At 44.9% G+C, this 26,771-nt stretch overlaps 1 long non-coding RNA gene across 1 annotated transcript; it reads right to left on the bottom strand.

The window, feature by feature from the left end:
* Positions 1–4,418: 4,418 nt before the first annotated feature.
* Positions 4,419–5,450, bottom strand: LOC113924178. Its single transcript, XR_003520568.1, has 3 exons — positions 5,312–5,450; positions 4,832–4,939; positions 4,419–4,509 (listed from the first exon to the last, which is right to left on the bottom strand). It is a non-coding gene; the product is annotated as an uncharacterized LOC113924178 (long non-coding RNA).
* Positions 5,451–26,771: the final 21,321 nt, after the last annotated feature.

Raw genomic sequence — 26,771 nt, 5'->3', positions numbered from 1 at the left:
TAATATATGACACATCCTGTTTCCCACTGAAAGGACCAGGGCTGCGTGGAGAAAGGGCTGATGTCAGATCTGGAGCATCCTGTCGTGACAAGATGGCAAGGAAATTAACAAAGCCTAAGGAGAGTCATTTCCAAAGGACCATGGGAGAACCTACATAAGCTCCCTTTGTGCAAAAATGAGACCATTGGAGCTTCAAAAAGAGTAATAACTAAGACGGTTGAAAATATCAACATGTTTAAATTTATCAGCTTATAAAATACCTAAAAAATCAAATTCATGAGCAATATGTTCATTTTCATAATTATGGTGACAGTTTCACAGATGTATACATTTATCAAAATTCATCAAATTATACGCTTTGAATAAGTGCAATCCGTGTCCATTATACCTCAATATTCATGTTAATATATAAATAGATTAAATAATCAAATCATTTAGTATTGGATAATGCTAAAAATGAAGGCATTATTTTCAATAATTAGTAAAGAGAATCAAGCATTTTTTTCTTTCTAACCCAAATTGTACTTATTTTTTTTAACTTAAATTTTGCTAGCCAACATACAGTGCCATATTGGTTTCTGGAGTAGAATTCAGTGATTCATCACTTACATACAACACCCAGTGCTCATCACAACAGGTGCACTCCTTAATACCCATCACCCATCTAGTCCATCCCCCACCCACTTCCCTCCATCAACCCTCAGTTTGTTCTCTATTGTTTAGAGTCACTTATGGTTTGTTTCCCTCTCTCCTTTTTTTCTTTTCCCCATTCCCATATGTTCATCTGTTTTCTTTCTTTAATTCCACATATGAGTGAAATCACATGGTATTTGTCCTTCTCTGGTGGACTTATTTCCCTTAGCATAATACATTTTAGCTCCATCCACATAATTGCAAATGGCAACATTTCATTTTCTGATGGTTGTGTAATATTCCTTTATATAAATATGACACATCTTTTTTGTCCATTCATCACTTGATGGGCATTTGGGCTCTCTCCATAGTTTGGCTATTGTTGATAATGCTGCTATAAACATCAGGGTGCATGTACCCCTTCGAATCTGTATTTTTGTATCCTTTGGGTAAATGCCTAGTAGTGCAATTACTGGATCATAGGGTAGTTCCATGTTTAACTTTTTGAGGAACCTCCAACTACTCTCCAGAGTGGCTGCACCAGTTTGCATTCCCACCAACAGTGCAAGAGGGTTCCTCTTTCTCCACATCCTCATCAACAGGTGTTGTTTCTTATGTTAATTTCAGCCATTCTGACTGGTGTGAGTGGTGTCTCATTGTGGTTTTGATTTGTATTTCCCTGTTGATGAGTGATGTTGAGCATCTTTGCATGTGTCTATTAGCCATATATATACATATATGTGTGTGTGTGTGTGTGTGTGTCTTCTTTGGAAAGATGTCTGTTCATGTCTTTTGCCCATTTCTTAACTTGATTATTTGTTTTTTGGGTTTTGAGTTTGGTAAGTTCTAGGTTTTAGATACTAACCCTTCATCAGGTATGTCATTTGCAAATATCTTCTCCCATTACGTAGGCTGCCTTTTAGCTTTGTTGATTGTTTCCTTTGCTGTGCAGAAGCTTTTATCTTGATGAAGTCCCAATAGTTTGTTTTTGCTTTTGTTTCCCTTGCCTCTGGCGACGTGTCTGGTAAGAAGTTGCTCTGGCTGATGTCAAAGAGGTTGCTGCCTGTGTTCTCTAGGATTTTAATGGTTTCCTATCTCACGGTTAGGTCTTCCTTCCATTTTGAATTTATTTTTGTGTATGGTGTAAGAAAGTGGTCCCGTTCCATTATTTTTCATGTTGCTGTCCAGTTTTCCCAGCACAATTTGTTGAAGAGACTGTCTTTTTGCCATTGGATATTCTTTTCCTGCTTTGTTGAAGATTAGTTGACTATATAGTTGTGGGTCCATTTCTGGGTTCTTTATTCCGCTCCATTGATCAATGTGTCTGTTTTTGCGCCAGTACCATGCTGTCTTGACGACTACAGCTTTGTAACAGAGCTTGAAATCCAGAATCATGATGCCTCCAATTTTGTTTTTCTTTTTCCGAATTGCTTTGGCTATTCAGGATCTTTTGCGGTTCCTACAAATTTTAGGATTGCCCAAACTGTTAGAATAACCAAAGAGTAGATGAAGTTTCTCTTTACAGATATATTCCCATTAATAAATAATGAAGGAATCCCTAATAAATTAATGACTGTAGACATAGATTAGCAACAACTACAAACATCACAAAAAGAAACATACAACCAGACATTATCTACCTCCTGATGGAAGAAAACACCAACACCTATAAACTTGTCTTGCCAAAACAATTAAACCCAATTCTGGATCAAGCTTCTGGGTCCAACTCCTAGTTTGCAAGAAATAGGAGGAAAGGACATGTTAACTGGTAATATGAACGTGCGATCAGAAAAATCCAGACAGCGAGAACTCTGTAGGACAAAATCTGATTTCTTCACCAAATAAACTACAAAAGAGAGAAGGACCTACAGGTTTAAAAAGAAACATAAAAGAGGGGCGCGTGGGTGGTTCAGTCGGGTAAGTGTCTGCCTCCGGATCAGGTCATGATCTCATGCTCCTGAGATCGAGCCCTGCGTTGGGCTCCCTGCTCAGTAGGGAACCTGCTTCTCCCTCTTGCTCTGCCTCTCCCCTCTGTTTGTTCTTTCTCTCTCAAATAAATAAATAAAATCTTAAAAAAAAAAGGAAACATAAAAGATATCAACCAACACAATATATGAGCCATATTTAGGTCTTGATTCAAAACCACAAAATTTTAAAATTTATATAACAATTGGAAATTAAAAATAGATTGAATACTTGATATTAAAAAGTTATGGTCTACTGTCGATGGTGTGATACGGTTATCATGGTCTTTTTTTTTTTTTTTTTGAGACAGAGAGAGAGAGAGAGTGCGGGTGGAGGGGCAGAGGGAGAGACATAGAATCTCAAGCAGACTTTGCACTGAGTGGGGAGCCTGATGCAGGGCTTGATCTCAAGACTCTGAGATCACAACCTGAGCCAAAGCCAAGAGTCGGACAACCAAACTAGCCACCCAGTTCCCCCATGGTCATGTTTTTTTTTAAAGCGTTCTTATCTTTTGTAGATACTGAAAAATTTATGGATGAAAATGTATGATACCTGAGATTTGCATCAGAATAACACAAGGTGGTAGAAATAGGTAAAACGAGATTGGCCACAACTTCATAGTTGAGTGGTAGGTACATAGATGTTCATTATACTCTCCTCTCTACTTCTGTGTGCTTAAAATATTCCATAATGAAATATGTTTTGAAAAATAATAACATGCTCTTGGCAAGTTAGCTAACTCTCCATCATACACTTACCCAGCAGAGAAATGGATCCAGCAGCATCAAACACTTGGAGCTGTTCCTGTCAATTAATATTTAGAAAATGCTTTGAGGTTGGAAGATGAAAGATACCATATAATTGTATGGTATTATTACTATATTAGAATTAAATAAATTACACAGTAAATTTGGAAATCCAAATATGATCACCACTTAATTTGAGATTTGGGTCATGTGGACCATAAACTTCCTGAGAAATGTCCATAAAGGGTCAATGGTCAAAGGTTGAGTCAAATGAAATTCTTTCCCATACAAGACACCCCCTTAGGCAGAGCAAATCTAAGGCAAAATTACTAAGAAAATTACGTTCACTTCTGGTGTCCCCCCTCATCTTCCTATTCAAGAACATGGTCCTCTGCCTCTCCCAGTCCCTCCTCCATGCTCCTAATTAACCCATGCTAGACCCAAATACCCAAAATTATCCTGCCAATCAAGATTTCATTCATTCATTCATTCACTCATTCATTCATTTTACTAAAAAACATTTATTGAGTGTCTACTCTGTACTAGGAATACAGATACGAATAAAGCTCATGCCATAGGAACTCATGAGCTATTGGGGCAGTAAGACATCTAAATAAATCATTACAATGTAACTACATGAGGTGTGGACAAAGTGGGAGCAGAACAGGAGTTACTAACTATAGGAAGATCTGGCGAAGTGTCACCAGGACAGTGACATTTAACCCGCCTCGTGAAAGATAAATAAGAGCTCAGAGGTGGGGGGCGCCTGGGTGGCTCAGATGGTTACGCGTCTGCCTTCAGCTCAGGTCATGATCCCAGGGTCCTGGGATCGAGTCCCGCATCGGGCTCCCTGCTCCTTGGGAGCCTGCTTCTCCCTCTGCTTCTCTCTCTCTCTCTCTCCCCCTCTCTCTCTTTCCCTCTGTCTCTCATGAATAAATAAATAAAATCTTTAAAAAAAAAATTGCTCAGAGGTGGACAAAGGCATTCAAGGTGTATTTATTAGTCAGGGTTCTCCAGAGAAACAGAGACAGTAGGATACATAGAGATAGATGGAAGAGGAAATTTACTATAGGAATTGGTTCACGCACTTATGGAGGCCATGTCCCATGTGTGCAAGCTGGAGAACTACGAAAGCCAGTGGTATCATTCAGTCTGAATCCAAAGTCTGAGAACCGAGACAAAGAAGAGGGAGGTCCCAAATCAAGCAGAAAGAGTGAATTTTCCCTTCCTCACCTTTTTGTTCTATTTGGACCCTCAATGGATTGGATGAGGCCCACCCACATTGGGGAAAGGCTATCTGCTTTACCCAGTCTACCAGTTCAAATGCTATTCTCTTCCTGAAACACCCTCCACAGACATGCCCCGAAATAATGTTTTACCAGCTACCTTGGCATCCCTTAGTTTAGTCAAGTCGGTACATAAAATTAACGATCACACAAGGCAAAGGGCATAACGCAAAGTCATAAGCAAACCTGGGGACAACTTACTTGTGAATGGAGAGATGCGTTTGGAAAGGTGGATGGAGTCAGGTCTTGAAAAGCCATGTGCACTGTGCTGGGGACCTTGAACTTGATCCTGGTAACCCTAGATGTTTTCTGAGGAAAGAATGCTTCGTTCAGATCTGCATTAGGACTGCACATTTCCTTGCTCGTCCTTGGCCCACGTGAGACTATAAATTATTTGCCCAGACTTGTTCTATCTTGTAACCCCTAGTTCCCAGGACAGATTTAGACCTTTTGCAAGGGTCAAACCTAAAGGCAGTAATTTCCAATTTTTTTTTTAAAGACACAATAGCTATAAACAATGCTTTGGAAAGGAGCTGGAGGAAGAAAAAAATAAAAGAGGACTCTATCCCTTAAAATAAGTGTAGCCTGGCAACGAGCTAATGTAGCCTTCACTCCCACTTCCGAACTCTGGGCTATCCCTCCTCACGAGTGACCCTGGGGAGAAATTGCAAAGGGACTTACAGGTCAGAGGTCACAGCCTGGGCGTAAGTATTAAGATTCCTGTACAAAAGAGAGGAGAAAAATGCAGGCCCCAAGTCCCCTGAAAGGAAGATAAATGGAGCCGCCTTGAAAGAGGAAGAAGCTGCGTCCTCATGATGGGAGTTAGGCCAGTGGAAGAGAACCGGTGTAGCACAGAGCAGTAGTTCCCCAAGGAGCCTCCTTCCCAGGTCATGGGAACTTGGTCTAAGGCAGTGACAAAGGGGGCTGGATATCTGAAAGATCGGGACTACCTCTGGGAATTTGAAAGGAGCCATGAACTCTCAGAGGGCTCGGGGCTCGACCGCCCACAGCCAACGGGGAGGAAGTCCCAGCCGGAGGGGCCTCCCCTGCTCAGACGACACAAGCTCTCAGAGAGTTCAGGGACCAGAGAACAGCAGGGCCTTGGAGGGACATGGCTATGCAGCTTGCCTCGGGATAAGAAGTGGTATCTAGGGACCATGCCGTGCACAGAGAGCTGGCGAAGTCCCAGCACAATATGCTTGGCAGGCCCACCCTGGGGGTGGGATTTCCTGCCTCTGAATCACAGTCTCCTTCTGGAGGTCCTCTTGATTGGCTGATCAGCCGGATGCTGATCCCTGACCGGACCGTGGATCACGTTAACGCCAAACTCAGAACTCACTGGATTCTTAACACTTCTCAGCCCTCTAGTAATACTACTCTGTCTTAACTCACCCTTTCTCCAATAGCCTGTTCTGACTTTGGATTCGTTCCCACTGTCCAAACAGCATTTGAAGCTGCTTGCGCATTAACACAGTCCTGGGTAAAGCCATCCATGTGGCAAGTTTTGTTTTTCCAAAATAATCTACTGAGGTCCTTTGACATAACTTGATTCCCATTCTCTGCCCTTTTTATCCTCCTCCTTACACACAGACATTGTGAGAAGGTGTGTAACCTTATTACTTTATTAGCAATGACTAGCCACGGATAATTCGTTTTTCTATTGTTGCAGCCCCAGCCTGTCATCTACTCCCACTGTAGCTTAGTCACCGACTGCTGGTGTCAACACCATGGTGTGTGGCCAGCATGGCCATTTTCACCGACCGAATCGATTTGTGGTCCAATTAGTCTAAAACATCAATCAGTGATGCACAATTGAGCACGATAATCACTTAGAAGTTCAAGGCATGGTGCACAAAGTGTACATTTTACATTACATCTAATAGTATTTTTTTTCATTCTGTTGTCAATATATTGGAGTATTGTATTGCTGTTTCTTTTGTAAATTTGGGGGGTTTTCTTTGTAAATGCTTAATAAAATAAAGTCACAAGTTAAAAAAAATGGATGGGAATTGAACCTTATGCTTGCAAGCAGATGTTTTTGTTTCCTTCTTGTGTTTGGTCTGTGTTAGAAATACATACGGCTCAAGGATTTAGAAGTCAGTTTTTAGGTTGCTTTAATGCACAGCAACCTTTGAAAATATCCTTGAAGTAGTACTTTGAAGCGTCTGGGAGAAAAGTGACACACTACTCTGAGTGTGTATGGGGGGCGCAGAGAAGGGAAATAATCCGCCAAAATAAAAGAACTTTGACTCAGAACACAATGGATTAGTTATTTCTTCATCAATAACAAATTACCCAACACTCGGCGACTTAAATCAACAATAAACAGTGTTGTACTCTGTACTGTTTCTCCATTTCTGTGGGTCAAAAACTCGGGAGCACCTTCGGTGGCTGTTTCCAGCTCATGGCCCCCAGGTCTTTCACAAGGTTACGGTCAAAGTGAAAGGCAGACCTGCGGTCATGGAAGGTGAGACTGGAACTGAGGATCTGACGTCGCGGTTGGCAAGTTGGTGCTGGCTGTTGGCAGATATCAGTTCCTTGCCCCAGGGACGTCTCCAGAGAACCGCCTGTGTCCTCACAGCAGGACAACTGGTTTCCCCAGAGCGAATGATCCAAGAAAGAACCACGTGGAAGTCACAAAGTCTTCTTCTTCCCTAGCCCTAGAAGTCACGCGCCATCATTTCTGTAATTGCCTACTGCTCACCCAGGTGGACTATTCAGTGTGGGAGAGGCTTGAATACCAGGTGCCAAGGATCACCAGGGGCCATCTCCAAGTCTGGCTACCACAATGACCCGGACAGGTGCTGGCCCCTCCGTATTTCAAATCTTCTACATTGCTAGGGTTTCCTTGCCCTTCGAAATAGAATTAAAACTCTGTTTCAACATGCATCATGCCTAGGATGGAAAACCCGATGACCACCCCAACATCTGGCTCTAGTCCTAAAACCTGAGGGCCCTACGTTGGACACAGAGAGGCTCAGCCCAGAGCCCCTTCAAGGAAGGACCTGTTGTCCCTGCTGCTGAGAATGCTGTGTGACCACCTCCATCTCTCCTCTCCTCCAGGCTGTGCGACCTCGCCCAAGACCACACTTTCTGAGGCAGCCCACATCCAGTGACTGATGGAGGAGGGCAGAGGAAGACCCGGCCACTCAGCCCAGCTGGGGACAACCCAGACAGGCCATGACAGGCCCAGACTGCCGCCAGGTCCCAGGTCCAGTTCAGTCTCTCCGTCTGTGAATCCTCCTGCCTCCCATGGTCCTGAGCCCAGGGGCCTCCTTGACACACACCCTGCACTCCCTATCGGGGCATCTGCTTCATGGAAAAGCCAAACTGCAATATCCTTTCCCCTCAGAGTTCTTCCAGCGCTTTCGCACTCCTCAAACTAAGCATTTCTGTTCATTTCTTTGGCAGAGACAATTACCTGACTCTGATTCATACCTGACCCTGGACACAGAGGCTCTGGGTTCTATTTTTCCACGACCAGGCTGGTCCATCAAGGTTAAATAGACTATTCTCTCCCTTAGGAACTCCAAATTCTAATATTAAAGCGGTGGTTTTGTTTTTTTTTTTTTCCTCCTCACCGAAGGAGAAGGAAAATGAAATAGGAGCATGTCTCCCCTTGATTCCCACGCCTCCCCACCCTGCCTCAACACCAGCCCAGCTCTAGCTGTGGCTCCCATTACAGCCTGCGCCTGCCATCTTGGCTAGGCAGGCCACTTCCCCATCTTGCTCCCCATGTACCTTTTTACCACCCCTCCCTTTTCCATACCTCTCTTATCACCAATTCCTCTCCTTCTGCCTCCTTCCCCCACATCCCCACAGCTGGCTGGCCACTCTCCCTCTTTGCATACTCAGCCCTGCCCTGCTCCAGATCCCATCCCCACTAGGCCATAAAGTGAAAAAAAAAAAAAAAAAAAAAAGACATTAGGGCTGCGGCCCCTTAGCATGAAGAATCCTTAAAATTGTGGGATTTATGGTTTTGTGGCAAAAGAAGGCCCAGCTCACACCTTTCAGTCTGGTTTTCATCTGAGTTCTTAGGATCATGCTGTGCTCCCTACCCGCATGCCCAGTTTCTGCCTAAGCTCCCAACCCTATCGACTGGGCCATGCTTTGCTTTTGCCAGGCCCTCGGCCTGGGTGTGGACTATTGTTGTGCCTCCCTGAGGGAGACATGGTAGATCCCCCCATATCGCCCCCCTGCTTAATTGTCACGTGGGGGCTGCTCTCTGGATCCCCCATGGCAGTGACCTAAGGAACAACGTGCTTTGGACCTCTCGTGCCCACTCCTAATCCACATTGCATACTGCTGTGCCCGGGTTGATGTCTCCAGACTCCTTAACTAACTCTGCACCCAGCCCTCCAATGTAGGCCCCCAAGAAAGAATCACAAGCGAAGACTGTTTCCTCCTCTTGTGCACTGTTGGTGGGAAGTTTATAATTATATCCTTCCTTTATTTGCTCACTGCCTTGTGTGGGTCACGTCTCACCAACTAATTTATAAACTCATTAAGTGCAGAGACTGAGTCTCTCTGCAATGCCGTGTTCCCATCAGGCTGACTCGTTCATTAATTCATCAGATATTTAGGTGACTACTGCGTCCCAGACATTGTTGTTCAAGATATGGAGATACAGGAGGCAAGGTGGCAAAAATAAACAGGATCCCTGCTCTCATGGTGGGTGGACAGACAATCAGATAATCACACAAATCAACGTAAAATCACACCAGAGAGCTACTATTGAAAACACTGTGGTCGCAGTTCCTTTAAAAGTTAATAATAGAATTACCATTCCATCCAGCAATTGCCCTTCTTGGTCAGAAGAAGTCAAAAGAATGGGGCGCCTGGGTGGCTCAGTCAGGTGGGTGGGTGGCTGCCTTCGGCTCAGGTCATGGTCCCAGAGTCCTGGGATCCAGTCCCGCACTGGGCTCCCTGCTCAGCAGGGAGCCTGCTTCTCCCTCCCCCCACTCTTGTGCTCTCACTTGCTCTCTCTCCCTCTCAAATAAATAAATAAAATCTTTGGGGAAAAAAAAAAGAAGAATGGAAAGCGGTGTCTCAAAAAGATATCTGTACACCTATGTTCAGAGCTGCATTATTCACAGTTGCCAAAAGGGGGAAGCAACCCAGGTGTCCATCAATGGATGGATGGGTAAACAAAATGCGGTCTATCCGTGCAATGAAATATCCGGCTTTAAAAAGGAAGGCAATTCTGACACTTGCTCAACATGAGTGGATGTTGAAGACACGATGCTGAGTGAAATAAGCCAGTCACAAAAGGACAAATACTGCATGATTCCTCTTATATGAGGTACTTAGAGTAGTCAATTCATAGAGACAGAAAGTAGGATGCAGGTTACCAGGGGCCCGGGGTAAGGAGGGAACGGAGAGTTAGTGTTTAACGGGGACAGAGTTTCAGTTTGGGACAATGAAAAAGTTCTGGAGATGTTGGTGGTGATGGTCACACAACAAGGTGAACGTAGTTAATGCCACTGAGCCGTACACTTCAAAATGGCTAAGATGATAAACTATGTGTATTCTAGCATAATTAAAAACAATTTTTAAAAGAACAAACCAAAAAACTACACCACAGATCAGAGCAACAAAGGCAAGGCAAGGCTGCCCTGAATGGTCAAGCCAAGTTTTACAGGCTGAGGGAGGGCTATGGGGATCAGTGGTGCGTCCACCCTTGCCCACCGCTGAGGCTCTCGGCTCGCATAGACCTCTGGACTCCTTCAGCGGCCCTCCTCACTCAGACTGAAGAACTACATACTGAAGGAGGTAAAGGAGCCTTCCACTGCAATATCCTATAGTCATGTCCAGTGATACATGGATTACCCTTCAGGCTTCACGCTATTGTGTTTTCCAAGGACCACACCAGTGACTCTCAGACTTCAATATACACCAGAGATATCAGAGGAGCTTGCGAAAGGCAGACTCCTAGTCCCTAACCCTCCATATACTGATTCAGGGGTTTGGCATAGGGCCCAGACAAATGTATTTGAAATAATGTCCTTTAAATAAAATTTAAATATGTATTTTAAGTAATGTGCTTTAAATAACCCCCACCTTAAGGTGACTCTAAAGACCACCAGGAGATCACACTTCTATGAGATACTGGATCTCTGTTTATCTGCTAAGTCTAAAACTCCCTGATTAGACCATCATTACTATTAATTTGCCAGTCAACGGTTAGGAACTGAAACAATTTATTTCAGAATGGCCTGGCCATCCAAAGAAAACAAACAGTACAGGAAAATCCATATATTCACATGATGCCCGTATCTCAAGCTACCTTACAGACTCTACCCCTCTCTGGGAAGTAGGGAAAGAGTTTAATGCCCATTCTATAAACAGATAAATGAAGGCAGGCACAAAGCAGTGATAGGAATTATTTAAAAGATGGGAGCTTGTCATGAAATATGGCTCTCAACCACTTTCTATGTAGTAGATCAAGTCCAGGGCCTACGTCCCTAGAAGCAAGTCTTGTCAAAACCACTTACTTAGAGGTGCGCACAGGCTTATTAGAAAGCTATTAAAATGTGTTCCCAGCAATTATTGTTAGGTCAAAGCTAGTGTATTTAGCACTCCATCAACCTGAAACCATTATTTTCCAATAGTACCTTATAGTGACGATCCCAGGGGCCCTGTGATTCTGCATGGTTCATCAAGGACAAATCTTGCTTAGCCATCAAAGGACGCCTCCTGTCCTACATGGTTATGCCATGAGCTAAACTTTGCTGCCTCTTATTTTCTTGAAAACTGGTAATGCACATATAGTAACAGGGTATTATTTGAGAGCATATTTATTTTATAAACCTGAGTATGCCATTCCCCAAGCATGGTGGGTTGTGGTCCAATTGCCCCTCGATGTTACTGAATGACATTACTCATTTCACTGGGCTCCAGATGGGGCTGCATACAAGGTGGAATGAACACTTCAGCAGAGTTTGGAAAATAAGTTTCTGTTAATAAGGATAGGCCATTTCTTTGTTTATCTGGATCTTTTACCTTTGCAGAATGCCTGATAGCCAGACTTATTTAATTTCTGTTCTAAGACTTTTTTTTATGATATTATTTTATTTATTTGAGAGAGAAAGAGTACAGGCAAGAGAGAGCATGAGCAGGGGAGGAGGGGAGGAGGGTGGAGTAGAGGGAGAGGGAGAAGCAGGCTGCCCACTGAGCAGGACCCCGGGATCCTCCGGGGACCCCGGGATCATGACCTAATCCAAAGGCAGATGCTTAGAACTGACTGAGCCACCCAGGAGCCCCTCTAAGACTTTCTAAGAAAGCATTCTTAGAAATGCTTTCTAAGAAAGCATTCATTGGCTTGACCATTCCATTCTAGCACTCACTTTTCTTAGTATTTCATTTGTTGGTGACTTATTTCCCTGGTGAATCAGCAAGCAACCTAAGGAAGAGTCAGGATCAAACTCTAGGCCCCCTGATTCTTTCTACCACATGATTGCACACGTAGAAGTCTCCTTATCCCTGAGGAATCTGCAACTTTTTAATAATTTTATAACACAAGGCAGGAAGGTAGCCTGGAAAACATGTCCAGTAGCTCTTGGGTCTGATAGACCTGTGTTTGAATCCTCGTTACATCAGCTGCTTTGCTTTCACCCACAAATAACAAAAACCCTAAGTCAAATCCTTAGAATATATCTGTCATTTTTCACGACAAAGAATCCAGAAGTAGCTGGAAAGGGTGGCTCCAGGTGGCTGGTTGAGAATAACCCAAGTTCTTTCCAGCTTTCTGCCCTACCCTACTCCAGCTCTTATACCCAGACACAATGGCCAACAGGAAAAGACTATTAATTTCTTTTTTTTTAACATTTTTATTTAAATTCAATTAATTAACATATAATGTATTATTTGTTTCAGGAGTACAGGTCTGTGATTCATCAGTCTTATACAATACCTAGTGCTCATTACATCGGGTGCCCTCCTTAATGCCTGTCACCCAGTTACCCCATTCCCCCACCCCCATCCCCTCCAGCAACCCTCAGTTTGTTTCCTATGATTAAGAGACTCTTATGGTTTCAAGAAAAAGACCATTAATTTCTTTGAGCCTCGCTTCTTTATTTGTAAAATAGTCTTATCATCTGTATGTACTTTATGGAACGGTAAGAATTCAACAAGATAAAATGTGTCCAAGCCCTAAGCAGAGCACATGGCCTATGTTGATGCTCAGGACTTGAAGACTGAATGAGGTCCTTCAGAGTCCCCTACAGGATCTAATTTAAGGGAGTCAGGATGTGGGCCCTGGATTTAAAATCTACTCAGATTTAAAACCGGGCACCACTGCTCACTGGCTAAGTGACCTTAGATAAATTTACATAATGTTCCTAAGCCTGTTTCGTCATCTACAGCATACTCAATTCTAGGACAATTCTAGGACATTTAAAGGGTTTGGAGAAAGTTAAATAAAATGATGCACGTAAAGCACATAGTACAGAGCCTGTTATCTGAGGGGTGTTCAATAAATATGAACAATCAGTGGGGGAGCAGAGGACCGCCGTGTGGTGCGTTAGGGTGAGCCTAGCCGGCCCTAAAGGTACATTTGGGGAAGGAGTCTTACCAGCCGCGGAAAGGACAGGGCCTCTGTCGGGGAGGGACCGAAGGTTAGCTAGAGAGGGTTGGTGAAACGAGACGTGCTTTACAGAATGTCTTCAGTTGCCCAAGGAAAGCTTCAGCTTTTGTCATGGTAATGTGGCGAGGCCCCTGCAGGAATCCTGCGTGGGGCTAGAGGGCAGGCCCGGCTCCGCGGGAGGAAAGGGCCGGGCGGGGAGGCTCATTTGCCTCCCGAGCTCCGTAGGTGGCAGTGTGTGTGCAGCGTTCGAGGCGGAAGGCAGGCGTGGCCACCCCGGAGCCCGGCCCGGACCCCAGCCCAGCTCCACGCCCGGCACCCGGGGAAACACTGCAATCCAGAATGCCTTCCAGCCGCCCTTCCTCTGGCCTCCGTCCTCCTGCTAGTCAACCTGCCGTGCTGGAAACAAACCAGGGATGCCTAGAGGCACCTTTGCAATTAAAGGAAAAAAAAAAAAAATACAGCACGAAAAAGCCTCAGCTGAGTTTGTAAACACCATTACCTAACCTTGGCTTTCAAAATGGATTTTGAAACTTGTTTCTCCTTTAACTGATTCTGCGGGCAGCCTTTGGGTCTGAGAAACCCATTCTGCCAGGGAGAGGTTAAATGGAAGGATTACACGGCATTAAGAACTCAGTCAGGCTAATTCTTGCTCAGCATGTTTGTCATTCACACCGAAGTAAATGTGTTGCTCACTCCAGCCCCTCCCCCCAACGAGATGATTTTTAGGCTTACAGGGTGATTTAACCCTCCGGGCGCTCCACAGATTATCTCTTTCTGGCACCTCCGAGAAGCAGTTATCTCAGAAGCTAAGGGTATGTGCTATGGTGAGCACTGTGAATTGTACAAGACTGATGAATCAGGGATCTGTACTTCTGAAACAAATAATGCAATATATGTTAAGAAAAAAAAGAAGAAGAAGATAGCAGGAGGGGAAGAATGGAGGGGAGTAAGTCGGAGGGGGAGACGGACCATTAGAGACGATGGACTCTGAAAAACAAACTGAGGGTTCTAGAGGGGAGGGGGGGTGGGGGGATGGGTTAGCCTGGTGATGGGTATTAAAGAGGGCACATTCTGCGTGGAGCACTGGGTGTTATGCACAAACAATGAATCATGGAACACTACATCAAAAACTAATGATGTAATGTATGGTGATTAACATAACAATAAAAAATTATAAAAAAAAAAAGAAGCTAAGGGTACCAGCTGCCTGGAAGACATATTAACAAATCCTCTGAAGGAGGCACACATCAGTCCTGCAAAACCAGGCAGGTGGCTACAGTCCTAGGAAAAGAAAACAGACAATGGAGTCCCGGGTTCAAGTTCCCCGTCTACCATCTACCAGAGTTAAGTTTATGCAGCTCTTTTGAACCCCAATCTACGACATGGCCCTACCTCAAGAATAGAATAAAAAGATTGGCAGCACCAGAACAAAAGCCATTTAGGAGATGAGCCAAATAAGGAAACCACAAACATGGATATACTATATTTAAAACCTTGCCGTGTTTCTCATCATTGGTTATTTTGCATTAGTTTTTCTTTTTTAAATATTGCATTGAAATCTTATTTATCTTAATCACGGAGTTGGGTGGGGTTTGGGGGCATCCTCTTAAATTTTGCTCAAGAGGCAAGAACCTCGCCACCTCACCCTGGTCAGAACCCTGAGGATTAGATAAGATAATATATCTAAACATACTAAGCACCTTGTAGACTTTTCATAATGTTTGCTGAGGGATTGCGTAGAGAATTTGGGGCTGAGTTTGGGGGCTGGAGGCCATGTGAACCAGCTCTTTCAAACAGTCTTTTGTTTATTTCTTTTTTAAAGATTTTATTTATTTATTTGTCAGAGAGGGAGAGAGAGCACAAGCAGGGGGAGCGGCATGCAGAGGGAGAAGCAGACTCGCCGCGGAGCAGGGATCCCAATGCGGGACTCGATCCCAGGACCCCGGCGTCATGACCTGAGCCAAAGGCAGCCGCTTAACCAACTGAGCCCCCCAGGCGCCCCACACACAGTCTCTTGTTTAAAACCCACAACTCAGTTGAGGATTAATGTCTGCATCTTCCGACAAAATATCAAGAAAACAGCATCTGTAGGAACGTGCCGCTCCGTGGTTCTCCCAGCCCGGTCTGCAGACCCAGGAGCGATGATGCATCTGCTCTGAGTCATTTCAGTTCTTCCTCCTGCTGCCTCTTTTCCGCACACCCACTTGTGTTTGACACGGCAGGCAGGCCCCCCCATGGGGTGTTCCCCTGGGCAGGAGCCCTGGGGCCGCCAGAGAACCCCCAGTGGTGAGCGGGGAGGGGGTCACAGAGCCCACGGCGGGCCCTGTGCTAGCACCTCCGTGATCCAATACTTTCAAACTGTGGTCTGCCTCCGTCCTGGGGCTGGGGGTAGGAGGGGAGGGTGAGATGAGAGAGGAGGGAAACACTGTTTGGCGGCGTGATGTAGTCACTCAACTTCTTTACCTTTGCTTCCTTCTTGGAAAGTAAACTACTATTATTTAGGTTCCAGATTTTTTTTTAAAGCTCCAGTATTATTTCTAACCTTGAAAAAAAAATATTTAGAGTTTAGCGGCTTGAAAAATAACTCCTCAATATGTCTTATAGAATAAGCTATGTTTGCCGAACAGGGTTGGTCTTAAAGTAGAATGAAATAAAGTGGAATGGATGGTGGGCTTGCTTCCAGAGCCTCCATGGACTTCAACCCCCCAGTTGGTAAGAACCTATTTAAAGCAACTTCCACTTCAACTCCTTATCTCCTCTCCCTTCCCTTCTTGATCCTTTATTCTCTATTACTCACCTCAGGGAAAAGGAAACAAATTAGGGAGTCCTTGCCCTTCGTCAGGCCCAGTGGTAGGGGGTGTGTTATCTAATTGAAAGCCTGCTAAAATGGCGCTGTGAGGTAGACATCCTTATTGACATTTCAAGGATGAAGATACCACCCAGGTTCACCCAGAATCCAATGGCTACCCCAGGGCTTAGCCAGGCCTTCCTATTCCAACACCTCCCACCCTCCCCCCAAACCACCATGTTAAATTCTGACTTCATTTCTGCCACAACCAATAATTAGATTCATAGACAATGGGTGTCTTCCAAAATGTTTTAACCCAGAATTTGCCACAGCCAGCTGTTTATTTATTTTATTAATCTTCATTTTATTATATGAAAGGTAAGAAGTGGACACTAATTCTCTATGTTCAAAATGAGAGGACAGAAGAAGATTCTGGGGGAGAACTCTCGGTAATCATTAAATGAAAGACTACAGGTCCAAATCCCAACAGAACCCCACTCTTCACCCGGGAGATGCTAGCGTGTGGAGCGGTTACCTGCTCTTATAGAGTTGGTCTTCCTGAACAAGAGGAAGGTCTGCGGCTGGCAGTGGATGTCCCGGGGCCAAGTGCACAAAACCCCGTGATCACTTTCAGGGCAATCATCATTTGCAGGGGCAGAGGGCAGTTTTAGCCTGAGCTCTGTGCACATAGGCGGGAAGGGACAGAGAGAGGCTGACACCACATGTGAGAAAAAGGGGATGAATGTGCACATGGACAAATGTTATCATTTCTTCTTTCTTTCTGGCCTAGGATGAAAAACCTCAGCACCATCTCATCTGTTTCCCTCAACGTAAGATGTCAGGACGTTAATGATGGCCTGTGCATGGGGTGGCAGAAACATAGAAGGGAAAAACGGCTATGTGTCTTCTCCAGAATGGAGGAGGTAAGAGAGGTTGTAATTTGCCTACCTTAGACCCCAGCCTCCGTTTCTTCCTTTGTGTTAGAATTCCAGTTTTTGGCTGAGCACATTACTGCCCAGCTGAAAGACTTCATTTTCTAGCCTTGCTTGCAAAGGTCTGGCCCTGTGCCTAGTCTCTCACTGAAGAGATAGAAGAAGTACTGTGTGGGACTTAGGGAAGTCTTTTTTAAAGGGAGAGAATGCTCTTTTCTTCTCCCCAATTCTTCCATCTTGCTTCAAGGAACAGTGATGAGATGGCTGGCGGGAGCCTTAGCAGTCACCTTGGACTAGGAGACCACCCTAGGGGAGAAGCTGGAAGGGACCTGGGTCTTTGATGGCTTTGTGGAGCTGTCACACAAGTCCTGGAATGCCTAACTCTAGTCTTTTACATGAAAAAGAAATGGGATTTTATCTTATCAAAGGCTAAATAGGGAAAGGGACATGTGTGGGGAAGTGTTTCTACCTTATGCAGATGAACCTAATCCAAACTGATAAAGAACTGATATTGAAACAGCATAATCCTATTTTGCCGCGGACTTTCTTTTCTCGATTTGTTGGAAGAGACCGTGGCCAGAACAAGGAAAGCTGTATGGTGAATCTCAATTTCCTGCGTTATCAAAATGTTCCACTCATTCCAGAGGCCAGAATAACTGATTGACTGAATGTATATTTACTGTGCATCATTAATGTGCCAGGCACAGGAGAGACTCTGCCCAGGGAAGTCCTGTTCCTCTTGTTTTACCATAATTGAGGGACCAAATCAGGGCACAAGAACCAGCTCCACCACATTTATGAAGCCCCCGTGGGCTCCCCAGCACTGTGAAAGAGAAGTGAAATAATCAGCTGTCATTGTCCCGCGTGGGAGGGCTAGGTGATATGAACGTATGCGCAGCTTTTATGTGTTCACCCTCTTTTGAACTTTATGCCAACCTTTATGCAATAGGTGTTATTGTCCTTAATTTATACGTGTGGACCCCGAAACACAGAGGTAGACCAGCTGGCCCTTGCGCAGCCAGACAGTAAATATTTGGGACACTGCTTGATAAATATATGCTGAATGAATGACCAAAAGTCCATGCTTTGTTCACTAGCTCGCGGGGCATAAATGTAGAGGAGAAAAAACTGATGTGTGACATCCCCATCCTAAATGTCTTTGGAATAAATGAATATGAATGGCTGTGCCGCTTCCCTAAAGCCAAAATGGGTTGAGAACGCTTATCTGTTCCGGCCTCCACACAAACAACTCTATCAATCATTCCACTGACCCACCTTCTAGATAGCACTACTGATTCTCGGGTTCTTCCTGTGCTCGACTGCAGGCTCACCAGGGCACGAGGCACCATGGGAAAAGCATAAGACACCTCCCTTGCCCTTGTGGTGGCTGGCAAGAGCAAAGGCGCTACCGATGGACCTTAGGCTTTTGGATGCGGTTTTAGAACGAGATGTGTGCCCTCAAGTGAGTCACTCAATCCCTCGGCCTCAGGTGCCTAATTTATAAATACAAATTTTATTCAGCAAATACAGGTGTTCGGCTCTATACTGAGTGTGGAGGATGCGGAGAGAAAAACAGAATACTTGTCCTTAAGGACCAGGGTCCAGTGAGGGAAATTGGAGAAAATGGTGTCGTTAATGCCAAACGTGCTGTCCTATGCCTGAAGTCCCTAATTTGGGGGGCATGAAAGTGGGGGTGCAAGTGCGTCTGTCACCACCATCCTGCAGAATTTCCAGTTATCGAGGGGCTCACAAATACGGTGTTGTAGGGCGATGTCCTCTCAAAGTGCCCCAATACTCACTTAGTGGTGCCTTCCGCGGGACTCTTCTCCTGGCCTCCTGGCACTTCTCAGGACCTGAGAGCTCAGGGATGGAGGCCCAAACACCTGTCAGAGCCAGAGTCCCCTCTCCTGGTACTGTCCCCCAAACCATCATGGGCTCGACCCACAGTCTGGGCAGTCCTCACTCCCCAAAGCCTGAACTTTATTTCTTTTTTTCTAAATGATAGGTTTCTATGGCCCATAGCTGAAGACATTAGGACAAAATCCAAACCCTCAGGAAGATAAAATGGAGAATCCAGATTTTAGAAACAGATGGTCTTCCTTCCCAGTAAGGGAGAGAAAATGATTTTACTCGGGTTGGAGTGGTACCAGTAAAGACTTGCCACTGTAAGGAACATTCCAACTACACTTTGAGAATGGTGAGCTATTCTCAGATAATAAGTGACATCTCACATTTTTGAGCATTTCCAGGAGTGTGTGCCAAGCACTGCGCTAACTGCTTCGCAGCTCAGTCCCTTAACCCTCTCCCCATCATCCCTGCAGAAGAACCTAGCATCAGCTGCACTATACAGATGAGAAAACAGAGGCGCCTAGTCCTACAACTTTTCCAGGGTTGAGTCTGGCCCTTTGATTCCAGGGCCCATATCCCTAACCGCCCTTCTAGATTAGATTCTGAGCCTTTGATCTGTTGCTTTAAGGATCCCACCAGATGTTCCCTCCTCTGGTTAGAATGCCCTCCTCCCTGGGCGCCTGGGTGGCTCAGTTGGTTAAGCGACTGCCTTCGGCTCAGGTCATGATCCTGGAGTCCCGGGATCGAGTCCCGCATCGGGCTCCCTGCTCAGCGGGGAGTCTGCTTCTCCCTCTGACTCTCCTCCCTCTCATGCTGTCTCTCATTCTCTCTCTCTCAAATAAATAAATAAAATCTTAAAAAAAAAAAAAAAAGAATGCCCTCCTGCCTCCCCTCCTCTTCTCATCCCCTCCTCACACCCAGGCCCCGGGTTCCATTAGTCTGCTGGTGTTACCGTAACAAAATACGACAGACCGGCGGGGTTAAGCAACAGAAGTTTATGTTCTCACAGTTCTGGAGGCTGGAAGTCCAAAATCAAGGTGTTGGCAGGTCTAATTTCTCCTGAGGCCTCTCTCCTTGGTTTCTGGATAGCTACCTCTCGCTGTGTCCTCTGTGCACACATCCCTGCATCCCTGCTGTCCTTCTGTGTGGTCAAATTCCCTCTTCCAATAAGGACACTGGCCAGATTGGATTAGGACTCACATTAAAGACTCATTTTAGGATAAAGAAGATGTGGTGTATATATATATATATATATATATATGTATACACACACACACACACACACACACACACACACACACACACACTGGAATATTATGCAGCCATCAAAAGGAATGGGATCTTGCCATTTGCAACGACGTGGAGGGAACTGGAGGGTGTTATGCTGAGTGAAATAAGTCAATCAGAGAAAGACATGTATCATATGACCTCACTGATAGGAGGAATTCTTAATCTCAGGAAACAAACTGAGGGTTGCTGGAGTGGTGGGGGGTGGGAGGGATGGGGTGGCTGGGTGATGGACATTGGGGAGGGTATGTGCTATGGTGAGCACTGTGAATTGCACAAGACTGTTGAATCACAGATCTGTACCTCTGAAACAAATAATGTAATATATGTCAAGAAAAAAAAGAAGAAGATAGCAGGAGGGGAAGAATGAAGGGGGGGAATTGGAGGGGGAGACGAACCATGAGAGACGATGGACCCTGAAAAACAAACTGAGGGTTCTAGAGGGGAGGGGGGTGGGCGGATGGGTTGGCCTGGTGATGGGTATTAAAGAGGGCACGTTCTGCGTGGAGCACTGGGTGTTATGCACAAACAATGAATCATGGAACACTACATCACAAACTAAATGATATAATGTATGGTGATTAACATAACAATAAAAAATTTAAAGAAAAAAAAAGACTCATTTTAACTTACCTCTTTAAAGATCCTATCTCCAGGGGTGCCTAGGTGGCTCAGTTGGTTAAGCATCTGCCTTCGGCTCAGGTCATGATCCCAGGGTCCCAGGATCAAGCCCCACATCGGGCTCCCTGCTCAGCTGGGAGTCTGCTCTTCCCTCTGCCCTTCACCCTGCTCTCATACTCTCTCTCACTCTCTCTCTCTCTCAAATAAATAAAATCTTTAAAAATAAAGAAAGAAAGAAAGAAAGAAAGAAAGAAAGAAAGAAAGAAAGAAAGAAAGAAAGAAAGAAAGATCTATCTCTGAACCCAGTCACATTCTGAGGTTCTAGGGATTAAGGCTTCAGTACCTGAATTGGGGTGGGGGGGGGCGGTGCGGGTAGTAGAGGATTCAACCTATAACACAAGTTAAATGTCATTTCCCAAGATAAGTCTTTTGTGATCTCCTAGGTATGGTTAATTCCTCCTATGATAAATGCTCCGTAGTGCCCTATACATGCTCTTACTAGCAGTTACAACTCCTGTAATTAGTTACTAAATGACTGACTAGTCGCTCTACATCTATCTCCTCCTCTAGATGTAGGCACCATCGGGGGAGGGGTCGTGTCTCTCTTGTCTTCTCTGGGCCCTATTTCCCAACACAGTGCCGTGTACCCGGAAGGTACTGTCTTAGTCCATTCGGGCTGCTCTAACAGAATGTCATGGACTGAACAGCTTGAACAACAGATATTTATTTCTCACAGTTCTGGAGGCTGGGAAGTCCAAGATCAGGGTTTTTTTGAGGACCTTCTTCCTGCTTGGCAGATGGCCACCTTCCAACTGTATCCTCCCATGGCAGAGTCAAGAGAGGAAGAGGGGAGAGACAGAGAGGAAGCAAGCTGTCCCATGTCTCTTCTTATAAAGGCACTAATCCTATTCACCAGGCTCCACCCTCTTGTTCTCATCAAACCTAATTACCTCCAGATACCATCACACTGGGGATTAGGGTTTTAATATATGAATTTGGGAGGGACACAAATATTCACACTGAGTACACGTAGCATGTACTCCGTGAAGACTTTATAAATACACCAGGGAATAAGGTAAAATATTTTTTTTTAATTGCAAAGCATCATGAGATTTCTAGTTACTATTAAGATCTTTTACAAAATGAAAGAATATTGGAGCTCGAATGATCCTGGAAATTATTGTTTCCTCACAATAATGAGATAATTGCCAGGAAAAGATCCTTAGGAAAATTGACACCCTGGCACAATCGTGCTTTGTCTTTTTCTGGATGGGTAGGGGGGTTTGCTTAAGCTTTTGTTTTATTTTAAAGCAGTTCACATCAGCTCATGAGAGCTGATTTTTTAAACCTTCGGGAATTTTTTCAATTCAGCTGCTAAGCACAGCCATTATTTAAACCTAAATTCTATGAACTTATGATTCACTAAATGATATTAAAAACAAAGGAAATACTCACAGTTCATCACTTCCTAGTTTTTTACGATATTTGTTATGGACTGAATTGTGTCCCCCCCAACACTCATATGTTGAAGTCCTAACCCCCAGCTCCTCAGAATGTGACAGTATTTGGAGACAAGGCCTTTAAAGATGTCATAAAATTGGGGCACCTGGGTGGCTCAGTCAGTTGGGCGTCTGCCTTCGGCTCAGGTCTTGATCCCGGGGTCCTGGGATCGAGCCCCACATCAGGCTCCCTGCTCAGCAGGGATCCTGTTTCTCCTTCTCACTCTGCCTGCTCCCCCTGCTTGGCTCTCTCTCTAGATAAATAGATAAAATCTTAAAAAAAAATAAAGATGTGGTAAAGTTAACATGAGGCCATTAGCGTGGGCCCTAACCCACTCTGACCGGTGGTCCTAGTAAGAAGAGGACATTTGGACACACAAAGAGACTGGAGACGCACACATGCATGGAAAGCCGGGACAGTTATGTGAAGAGGCCGCAAACGGATGGCTGCCCGCAAGCTGAGGAGAGACACCTCCCAGGACCCCAACCTTGCCAATTCCTTGGTCTCAGACTTCCAGCCTCCAGAGCTGTGAGAAAATTAATGTCTGCTGTGTAAGCCACCTGGCCTGTGATATTTTGTTCTGGTGCATCCAAGCTGACCGATACAACATTTTATTATGTTCCATAATCTTGAGGTGACTGACTCCTACTGGATCTGTCTGGGGGAAATGCTATGTGACAGTGAGCCGTTGGGCGTCTCTCCCCCGCACCGCGCACAGTGGGGGACAGCACGTTAGTAGCTTGAAACCCGCCATGATGGGACTATTTCCACCACAGAAACTGGCAAACATAAATCAGGGCTTTTCCCCACCGAGAGCCAGGTGTGAAACATTTATCAGCACACCACTGCTTTTAAGAGACCAAGGAAAGGACAGTGGGAGGGAGGGACTGTATAGAGAGAACTCTGAGAATGGTTTTGTCCTTTCTTTCCTTGACTCAGTCACTTCAACAGACTCTGCTAGTTTCCCACCCAACCCCCATCTCTGTTTCTTCCTTACCAGCAATACCCCGACTTTGCTTAGGGGGGTATCATCCTCGACTACAAATACTTGCCCTCTCAAACTCCCTGGTCAGTGGAGTTGGATTCTCTGCTGCCTACATTTCTAAGTGCTTTACCTACACATACCTACATGAAACTGAGAGCCATAGCCTTTGGGGGTAATCGACAAATACCAGGGACAGAGAAGGCATGCTCTGGGTGCCCACAGACCATCTCAGCCAAGGGTCAAAATCTCAGTTTCAAGAATTGGAAAAACTATACACACCAAAATGTTTTAAACGAAGGATGAAACAGGAAGTTGGAATTTGCAGTATTAACTTAAAAGAGACAAATTCCTTATGCCGCTTATGCACTTAAAAAAACCAAGGCAAACGCACTTCTCAGGAAGTCCAAATCAAAATACAAAACCAATAATATCTAAATGAACATTATCGATGTAATATGCTGGATCACGTTTTGCTAAATTAACTCACACATGTTGTGTTTAAAAATAAGACACTGTAGCCTCTGGTCCATCTCTTGACTTAAGCTTCTCTGTCCTTTGACTTCCGTAATAGCGAGGCAGAGACCCTCTATTTGCATAGTATGTTGTACAAAATGGCATTCATAATTTCAAAGCTTTGTTTGCTAGTTCAAGATAATCCGACCCCATGCTTAACCAAAACTCTGCCAGCAGGCGATTTTCAATGCCAATTTAATGCGCTGTCATTTGATCTCTGCAAAGCAGTTTTGTTCATTTGAACGTGAAGTTAACACTGCAGCTTTATTGAAATCTGTACTAAATAAGTATCTAATCCAATTATTACTGGAATTGGTTACAGAAAATTTCTTCATGGCACATTTACCACTACACTTACAGCTAATGAACTGTTGCCAAGCTGGCGTGCTCAGTGATCGGCTCCACACAGAACGTCTGATTGCCCCGCCAATACAGGACTGATGTCCTGGCCCAGGGCTTTTGAGGGCATGTGTGGTGGTTTACACCGTTCCTATTTATTCTATTTGAATTCCTGAAAAACTTATGGTTATATTATATACTGTGACGTTATTTGAAGCAGTCTATCCTAAATGGTTGAGACTGCAGCTCCAGAGTCAAAGTGCCTGCGTTCATTCTTGGCTCCATATTTTACTAGCTCCGTGGTCTTCGGCAAGATATTAACCTCCCTCTGTGCCTCAGTCATCTCGTCTAAAATAGGGGCACTAACGGGTGGGTGCCTGGGTGGTCCAGTTGGTTGACTATCTGACTCTTTTTGTTTTAATTTTTTTAAAGATTGTATTTATTTTTGAGAGAGAGTGCGCACAAGCTCATGGGTGGGGGTGGGCGTTGGGGGGGAGGGCAGAGGGAGAAGCAGACTCCCTGCTGAGCAGGACGCAGGGACTCAATCCTAAGACCCTGGGATCATGACCTGAGCCTAAAGCACACGCTTATCTGACTGAACCACCCAGGCGCCAGAGCATCGGACTCTTGAACTCCGCTCAGGTCATGATCTCAGGGTTGTGGGATCATGCCCCGTATCAGGCATATTGGGCTCCATACTGAGCATGGCACCTGCTTAAGATTCTCTCTCTCCTTCTCCCTCCCCCCTACCTCTCCTCCCACCCCACTCTCTCTCGCTCTTTCTCTCTCTCTCAATGTCTCTTAAAAAAGTAAAAAATAAAATAGGGACACTGAAAGTATAATCTTCATAAAGTTGCTGTCAGGGTACATGAGATAATACATGGGCTCGGAAGAGTGCCTAGCACATAGGATGTGCTCAGTAAACCTTGCTGCTACTGTTTTTATTCTCACCGTTGGGCTTTTACTGGACATGAATTCAATCTTAAACACAAGTTCAAAGAGGAACACTTCTGATGATTCAGCTTAAGCACCAGCACCTTCCTGAAACCCTTCCTTACATACTCACTCCTGCATCGCACAGAATTAACCCCTCTCCTCTGAGGCCACTTGTGCGCCCTGCAGTCCTTTGGCACCGAATATGGAAACGTCCGTTGCCTTCCTACGTGGGTCTCCACCAGCTAGACCCTAAGTTCCTACCGTCAGAGGCGAATCCTGACCAGTCTTTGCAACCCAGTGTCTGGCACGATGTCCAACATGGAGTTGCCATCGGTAAGTTCTGAAAGGGAAGAGGAAGAGGCAGAGGGTTGGAGGAGGGGAAGTAAAGAGAAGTAGAAGGCGGAGGAGGAGACAGAGGGGGAAGGAAGAACCTAGAAGGGAGGAAGAGGAATTCCCACACCCCGGGCTTTCCAGAGAGATTTCTGTCTTGAAGGGAGTCCCACCTTACTGATGGTGGACTAGTAACTGCATGTGGTGGGAAGGTGCTGTCTGGGGGTGCAGTGGGTGTAGCAGGAACCTGCTCACCCTGGCTCCCCAGAGCCAACTGTCCTCATTCCAAGTTGGGAAGCTTGACACTGGCCATGGTGGATGAGCATTCACACCGCCAAACCTTTCTCAAGAGCCAACGTTCCCAGCACAGCCCTGGCAACCAGGTTTCTCTGTGACTCCAAAAGCAATGAAATCTGACATACCAAGCAACACAAGAGTGTGTGAGGCACAGAGGGACCCCAAAAGCAGAGTCACCATCTGCCTAGGCTGAGGCCAACCCTGGGGAGGGGGGGTTGCCAGCCCTCTGTGCCCCCACACACCACAGCCCTGGCCCCAGTCACATCTCTGGGGGTCACACCTTCAGCGTTCCCATCAGAGTCATCATGGCGGTATCCATGGGTGATTCTTGTCTTGTTCCTGTGGATGGCTTCTAATCTGTTAAAAGTAGGCTAATAATACAATGCATTATGTTAACGACTTACTAGTCATAACACCAAACAATCAAATGAACTATTGGCTTCATATTTTCATGAGAGACCGTGCACGTGACTTTGCCGCTCGGTGCCAGTTACATTGCTATTTACATGGAGACCAGGGACAATTAGCACATTTATCTCACTTCGTCACTCGTCCCCCTTTCCCCCCGACTCTCCTCTCCCTCTTCCCAAAAGAAATGAAAAACGTTTTCATTATAAGCTGCTATCTGTTGGTGAAAGCAGCTATTTTTAAAAAATGATGTCACAGCGTCTAGAATGCTACATTGTTCTGTTGCAGAAAACACTCAATGGATTCTTCAGTTCTAGCTGTTTCTACATGTTAAGTGAACACTAAGTAACCTCCCCTCCTCATCGCCTATCTTTTTACCCATTTACAGAACTGTCACTTGATAGCTAGGGAAACTTCTGTGAGTTTATATTTCTTTCTGGCCTTCAAATAATATATATTTTCTTGTATTGTATGTGCATATAAGCATCTCCATTCTTTACAGGACTTCAAGTCACCATCTTTGTAACTCCAACCCAGAATATTCCTGTTATATAACTATCTGTTTGTATACTGAAGCAACATTTACTTGTTCTACAAAACCTGAGTAAATCCCAAACACTGAATTATTTTCTACAGGATACCCTCAGGAATAGAAAATATGGGTGTGGGTTTTTTTTCATTTTTTGCAAAAAGAAATTAAAACAAATAACCTCTTCAACCAACCACCACAACAGAAAAGACACCAACCAAGTAGCAACCAATACCCATTACCT

Source organism: Zalophus californianus, chromosome 2, assembly GCF_009762305.2.
Source record: "Zalophus californianus isolate mZalCal1 chromosome 2, mZalCal1.pri.v2, whole genome shotgun sequence".
NCBI classification, from domain to species: domain Eukaryota; kingdom Metazoa; phylum Chordata; class Mammalia; order Carnivora; family Otariidae; genus Zalophus; species Zalophus californianus.
Note: the sequence above shows the minus strand (reverse complement) of the source record. Positions and strands in the feature narration are given on the sequence as shown.